The sequence below is a fragment of the Myxocyprinus asiaticus genome, chromosome 23, assembly GCF_019703515.2.
Source record: "Myxocyprinus asiaticus isolate MX2 ecotype Aquarium Trade chromosome 23, UBuf_Myxa_2, whole genome shotgun sequence".
NCBI lineage: Eukaryota > Metazoa > Chordata > Actinopteri > Cypriniformes > Catostomidae > Myxocyprinus > Myxocyprinus asiaticus.
The window spans coordinates 6268719-6276463 of record NC_059366.1 but is presented as its reverse complement, the minus strand read 5'-3'; the positions used below and the strand labels follow the sequence as shown (position 1 = coordinate 6276463).

Below are 7745 nucleotides of genomic sequence, written 5' to 3'. Positions count from 1 at the left end.
CAAAGCCCTCGTAGAGTGTCACTCGCTCCCAGGCTGCTTGTACTCATCCGTCATCAGTCTAACAGGCTGTATTCTTAACCGAGTCCCCTGTAGGACTGAGACTGATGCTCCTCCCATGACCCGTGGCCTCTGATTGAAGAGAGCTGCTTGGATAAAGAGCTTTCCAGCCAGACGGTTGCTCCGAAGCACTAATTAAACTCTTCCTGCTGGATGCTCCCTCTCGCCTGCATCTGCTCCAAAAAAAGTCAAGACACTTGGTCAGATTGGCGGGAGAGGACGAGGTGACGATGGTTGTATTTGTGATTTTCTTAGAGGCTGCAGCTCAAATAGGCTATTCAGGATGCAGCTGTATAGTTCAAGTAATGCAGCTTCAGCAATGTCCATGTCACACCATATGACCACATGTCCAGATGTTTTTTTTCCCCCTTTGCTTTTTTCCTTCCACGTTCTCTTCTTCAAAGCACTTGAAGGGGCATGAAGAGGAGCCTTTAAGTTGTCATTCACCCCATCAAGACCATCCATTTCCTTTTCTTGATTACAGTGGGATCCAAAAGTCTGAGATATCTGTCTTTAAGATTACCTTGTATTGAACCCAGGACATACATTCCTTCAACATGGATGATCATTTTGCTCAAACTTTTGGAGTCCATGCCAACTCAAGTGGATGCTGTCATTAAAGCAAAATGTTTTCACTTTCTATTACTAATTTGAGTAATTTCGTTTTAATGAAAGATGTTTTTTAAATATAAAAGACCACAAAAGCATTTTCACAAGTGATCTCAGACTTTTGGATCCCACTGAATATCTGGAACATGTTTGGGGAGAAAAGCTGAGAAACAGCTTGTTTATAAAAGTATCTGGCTTTCGTTCAGAGGACATTTGTAAAAGTCCTTCTCATGTCATTTTAATATGATTCCTGATCTCCATTAATGCAGCAGCTAAAAATATTCATCTCAAGTTCTCATACAGTCTGATATGGGCATACATTTTTTTCATGGTCATATTGCCGTTTTCTTGGAAATGACTAGCAGTTGATTTGTGTTTTGATGTTTGTTTGGTCCTGTTGTTCATGGTTTCAGATGTTTCTTTTGATATTCTGTTAGTACAGCTGTGTTAAAGCATTTTTTGCATTACTCTGCCATTTTGGCTATTAAAAATTTGGAACTGCAATAGGTTTGTGGCCTTTTTTTGGTGGGGAAATTATTTTGATGTTATCTTTTTAACATCAGGTTGTAAGTTGTGACTTAAAGAAGTTGTTAAACTGATGACTGATATTTATCCAGTTAAGAAAAAGACATTAAAAATATACCCAGATGGGGCCTGGGTAGCTCAGCGAGTATTGACATTGACTACCACCCCTGGAGTCGCGAGTTCGAATGAGTGACTCCAGCCAGGACTCCTAAGCAACCAAATTGGCCCGGTTGCAAGGGAGGGTAGAGTCACATGGGGTAACCTCCTCGTGGTCGCCATAATGTGGTTCTCGCTCTCAGTGGGGCGCGTAGTGAGCTGTACATGGATTCCGCAGAGAATAGCGTGGGCCTCCACGCGTGCTACGTCTCTGCGGTAACACGCTCAACAAGCCACGTAATAAGATGCGCTGATTGACGGTCTCAGACGCGGAGGCAAATTAAATTTGTCCGCTGCCACCCGAATTGAGGCGAGTCACTATGCCACCATGAGGACTTAGTGCATTGGGAATTGGGCATTCCAAATTGGGGAAAAAAGGGGAGAAAATTTAAAAAAAGAAAAAAATACACCCAGATATAGAAAAAAGAATTTATTGTTACTGTATGTAATACATTGTTTATTAAAATTTGGAGCAAAATGTACAGTGGGGACCAAAAGTCCGAGACCGCTAGTGGAAATGCTTTAATGCAAAATGTTTCATTACATTGTAATATCAGAATAGCAATTTGAGTTAAAAATTTGAATAAAAAAATAAACATGAATTTCATAATTTTTTTAGTATTTGGTTTGTCCTCCTTTTTGCTTTAATGACAGCATGCACTCGAGCTGGCATGAACAAAGCCTGATGATCCATGTTATCCAGCATGATTTGATTTTATGTTCCAAAGAGCATCTTCCCTCAATCAGACCTTTTTTTTACAAATTACAAACGAAATTGTGGTCATTTTCACAAATTTGCTTAAACCTGATTAGCGACCAAGAAATAGTGCATAATTCTTAATATTTAAAATGTATTTTATCTCATAACTTTGTTTTAAATTGTTCAAAATCCTAAAGCTGTTTATTTCCTGGTTGAAATTAGATTTTCAGTGTGATCACTCTTCAAAATAACGAATAGCTTAAATTAGACTTTTGTACATTTTAATTTAATTTCATTTAATTAGATCTGCTTTGAAAATGGAAATAATGTGTTTTAAAGTATTAATTACATTTGAGAAAAAACAGAAATTATTATTAGGCAGTTTCCTCATTGTAGATAATACATTATACTAGCTTAAGAAGCTGACATGGAGGAAGGGGAAGGCAGGTGTTGTGGAGGAAATAATTCCGCTCAGAGGATGTTTTGTCTGTTAGCCCCTTGGGTGTCTCTTCTGCTTGAATATCATGTGTCCTTGTCGTCACTTCCATTAACACCTGAGAGAACATTGCTATATGATGACCATCAAAGCTTCCATTCAGTGTCAAGTGCGTCACAGGTTTTGCTGGAAATGCACCGGAACAAACATGAAAAAAAAATGTATTTGACGAAATAAGGGTTATGTGAAGATTAGGGTGAAGAATTATGTATGAGTGTCAAAAAATAGCATGCCATTCTGTTTATTTTGATTTCTTTTGTTCATTACTGATGTCTTTGAAGTGCACAAATTGGTGGCTAGGCAGAATTCAAACAGTAAAAAAAAAAAGTTATTCGTATCTCCCACCCTTTGGATTATTATTAAATATTTTGGCCGATTACAGTGCTTCAGAAAAAAATAAAAAATAAATTAAACTTAAACTGCTTAACATACATACTCCATTTAAACTTTGGTTTTGTAGATCACTTCAGCCTTTGGTGTGCTGTCTATTTTGGGTTTTTGTGAGCTTTATAATTTTTAAGAAATTACATCGATTTTCCATTCACCTCCCATTTATAGAATGTAAGATATTCAAAATATAGCAAAATATATGCTTATCAAAATTCGAAACTCTGCCCCCAGTGGCCAAAGCGGTGTTGTTGGGCGTATGGGCACGTGTGAGCTCAATTTTCTGGGTGAAATGTCCACAGAGGGGTGCCAAAAGCAAGTTGATTTTAAGCTGTACAGGATGTAAATCAGTGAAGAGTAATGCATATTTTATCAACTGAACCCCCAAACCTAAATCTAACCATCAGTAAAAATGTAATGTTAGAGGGAAAAATGCAACTCTGAATCGTGTTCGTCACTGATTATGCAAATGCGAATTCTTCCTGGTTTCAAAGTGGGATCTGTGCCCGGGTCTCCCACGTGTGTAAAACCTAATATTTGATGCATCAGCTTAGCAACTTTAACACATTTTTTTGCTGTCTTGCAAGCACTGCCATTAGGAAGTCCAAAAATACTTTGATTACGCATTTTGCTACTAATAAGAGTGTAGTCCGATTTTCAATGTTTAAATCCATTCCACAGAATCCCGCAGATTTTCCCTCACAAGCAAAGCAGAGAATGTGGAGAAAAGTGCACAGATTCCATGTGGGCTCACTGATGACCACAGTGGAGCACGCTTGTTTCAGAGCTGCCGTCGCTCAGGTGCAAGGGCGGAATCACCTCACCGCATTACATGCGTGGGTGTGCTTCTGTTTGTGTTGGTCATTTTATGTCACAAGGAATTTGCAGGAAGAAGGAAATTACACGATGTCCTTCTTTTTCTTAAACAGCATTTACAAAGCTCTGTCCCTTTGAGAGGATTTGTCATTGCCAGATTCGGTGGACTATTTTTTCCTTCCATTACACAAGAGACCTGCAGGGGTTTTGGAACTGCAACTCTGTACATATTGTAAATAGGTCATTCAATTCGGTGACATTCCGGCTTTGAAGCTTTTTAAAAATAAAACATAATTTTACAAGTATCTTCATGTTTTATCATTACAGGGTCATGTTAAAGAATGTATTAGTCATACTGGTCAAGCTAAATTACAAAAAAAAAAAAAAAAAAAAAAAATGGGCTGCGTCAGTGTGGACAATAACGGTGGACATTCAGTGGACAAATTAGCCACTACATGGCCTGTGATTGATAACTAGAAAACATATTTGTAAACTAATATTTATGATTGTATTTCTGTTACCATAAATACTGTATATTGAAATTTTAAAATTATATTCATTTCCCATATATCTTCCCATAACAGGGTGGACATGTTATGCTTGACCACATATGACTAACACCACAAAATAAAGGAAAATAAAGATAAAATAAAAGAGTTACAAACTTCAGATAACTCAAAATAATTTTGCAGAATGGCTGATGTACACCTCCAGTGTGTGATGTAATTTCCTAACATATATCTTCAATGAAAGGTCATGGTATGACATAACAGGGTGGACAATAAATCAAGGGACACACAAAAAAGCCTCCACTATCAGTTAAAATTACACATTTACCACAAATGAATACATGTTAGTGAGAGAATGCAATACTAAACTCTTAATTGTATAGGGAAAAATATAAAAATTTTATGATTTAGCACTTATTTTTCAAATGCGGTTTGGGGGACATGAGGAAATGACAGTGCAATAGAAAAGATTTCAATTATTTAAAATGTAACTTTTAAGCCAACAGAAGTGTATAACATTATAAAAAGTTGTTATTCTTTTTAACAAGCCTATCAAAATTGTAATCGGGTGAAATTAAACAATATAAATACCACACACACTTGTAATGGGAACTTAAATGTCACCGAATTGTAGAAATGACCCATATATACAGGCGCTCTTGTGCGAGACGCTGCTTTACATTGAAAAACAGCGTGGACGGACGCAATAACGCATTTAGTGCGAACGTCCCCTACTAAACTTAAAATGAAAAACGATTTAATACAATGATCAGGAAGTAGAGAGAAAGGGAGACAAAAGACTTAACATGTAAATAGTGTATTTCTCCTTGGATTAGTGTTGTTGTTTTGGCAGTAAATAGTGTTTATCATAAGGGAAATGTAAGAAAGTCACGTTAAGTGTTTTAACTACACCAGTACTACTGTACTTTTATTTTGTATTAAAAGTGCTGCAGTTTTTCTCACCTCTCTCTCTCTCTCTCTCTCTCTCTTCCAGAATGAGCACACTGACACATGAAATAAAATGTAATGGCATGTCATGAATAGGTGCATTTAATGGTGTTTTAAAATCCCAGTGGTGGGAAACAATTAACATGCACTTAAATGCTATATTTTTGACAAACTTATCTTGCTTCTGACAAAAAACATGTTGATTGTCACTGATCTTTTCCCTAGCCATTTCTGTCACGTGTAGCGTCCGTGTTAAAACAGCCGATATCTCACACAACTCACGCAAAATGTGTGTGTTTCAGGTCCATTTCTCTCAATTTGTTAAACATTTTCAGCAGTTTGGGTGTGTGACGCTAAAATACGGGACAAACGGCATTGCATATGGATTTCATACGGAACGCATTCAATGCAGTTAAAGGGAAACTAACAAGACAGTAGGTTGTGGACTTCTGAAGCAGCAAAACAAGTGGTTATACCGAGGGTATACACAAATATTGATTCTTAGAAGTCATTATAACAGCTTGGGGAAAAAAGTACGCATACGGCGTATACGTGTGTATGGCCCCGGCTACACCACTGATTGCAATTAGTCCTTACGACTTATGTGCTATATTACAACTCTTCCAAAACCATACTTGTTTTTAGTGAGAAACAGACTGAAATAAAAATTTAGTGTGGGTGAGGTTGTCTAAATAATGCCAGATTTTTCTCATTTTGGGCTAGGGCTGCATGGATCACTGTGACAACCGCCCCGCCACGTTTGAAGTTTGATCAACAAAAAACACTATGGGTTTATTTTTTATCAAACTTTAAAAAGGGGGTCATTGAACACAATAGAAATAAAAAAAAAAAAAGTAATATCACAAAATAAAGGGCTTAAGAATAAACCAATCGACACTGATTTCACATTGCATGTAATAGTGCGGTCAAATTTAAATTTGAATATTCTTCGAATTTACGAAAAAATACGTACATTCGAATGCTAAAACTGCACATTCGAATTTTAGATGTTTGCCAAGCACTGACGATAACTTCAGACCAGCCGCATTCTCGTGCTAAAAAAGGCTAGACACTCCGCAACAAATACTGTTTAACAGAAAGCAGGTGTCTCAAGATGTGTTTTAAAGGTTGAACAAGTTATTTTAACTTGACATGGCATCTAGAAAACACAGCGCTCCTGCACAAGATGCTGAATAAACAACAAAACATGACGAAAAAATCAAAGACGTTCATCTAGCCTGTGTTTACATAGAAAAACAAATGGTAAACTGGCTGGTTGCAAAAGCATTTGGTGTGAACAGCCCCTTAGGTGGAGGTTTTATCAGCATCTCTCAGATTAAGCAATGGGTTTTTAAAATGCTTTGTCAGGAAAGGAGTTCAGTTTTGGAAATGTGTGTCTCAAGATCCTCAAGTTCTGTTCCATTCTATTTGAACAGCCCCTGTGCTCAGAGTCTGAGCCGCTTCACCACCGAGTTCAGCTCAATAGCACTACTGGGAATATTACTACTGTACATACAACTGTAATGAAGGGAAAAACTCTGTTGTATCGCCATCATTGTTAAGCTTCAGTCTGGATTAGTACCACTAACACCATGTTAATATAGAACTGTCTATAGACCTTTTTCACGCGTCCCTGTGTCGTCACATCTGACTCTGATAGTTGTGCAACAACTTCTGCCTGCATTCTGTCAATGGACGGTCGTCAGTTTTTGAACTACCTTGACTGAACTTGCCAACAAACCTTAATGTTGTAAACATATTATTTTGCTTGACGCGGCACTTCACTAAATGTGCCATCTTCAATTTTAATGTAAAAAAGTATCTGATGTGTAAAATAGCGAGGTGATTTTCAGGTAAAGTGTTACCATCCATGAAGAAAAATGAGAACGTCATTATCCGAGGAATAAACGTAGCAAACTCAAGTCTGAAAAGAACACTTTTCAAGCTAATTTTACTTTTAACATGGTGTTTCAATTGATGACGCATTTGCATCATGTTCATTATCCATTTGTATTTGAAATCTAATGCAATTGCTGGGTTGTTTTTTAAGCGTCTTCAACATGCAATACAGAGAGAGGCAACTTGAAGTACTTTGATTTATTACTGCAAACCAAACATCTTCGGCCATGTCCACACTAATACGTTTTCTTTTGAAAATGCATCTTTTTCTCTACATTTTGGCCTTCCACCCACACTGAGATGGCATTTTTGTCAGCGAAAACTGAGCTTCTCGAAAACGCTCTCCTAAGTGGATAAATTTGAAAACGCCGTCATCCAGTTGCAGGGTGGACTGGGAAAATGGATATATCTGAAAACGATGAGGTATTTGTTGTCATGTGATGCAGTCATGTGATCCATTCAACCAAAAAAATCAAGATGGCAGCCTGTGTGATAGCGCCGCTGTTGTGCCTGATATCCACGTTGATAGTGTTGTTAAAGATTAATGTTACTTTGTACATCCTTCGCATTGCATTCCTTCAAAGGCGAGGGGGAGTTTATTTGGAATTGGTGTTTGGTGACGGAACACGAGGACAATTGCATT

The 7745-nt window shown here is 37.5% G+C and overlaps 1 protein-coding gene across 2 annotated transcripts in view; it reads left to right on the top strand.

Annotated features, from left to right (window-relative positions):
- Positions 1-7745, top strand: part of LOC127413921 (microcephalin-like) — an 82832-nt gene that overhangs the window by 58646 nt on the left and 16441 nt on the right. The window lies entirely within an intron of this gene.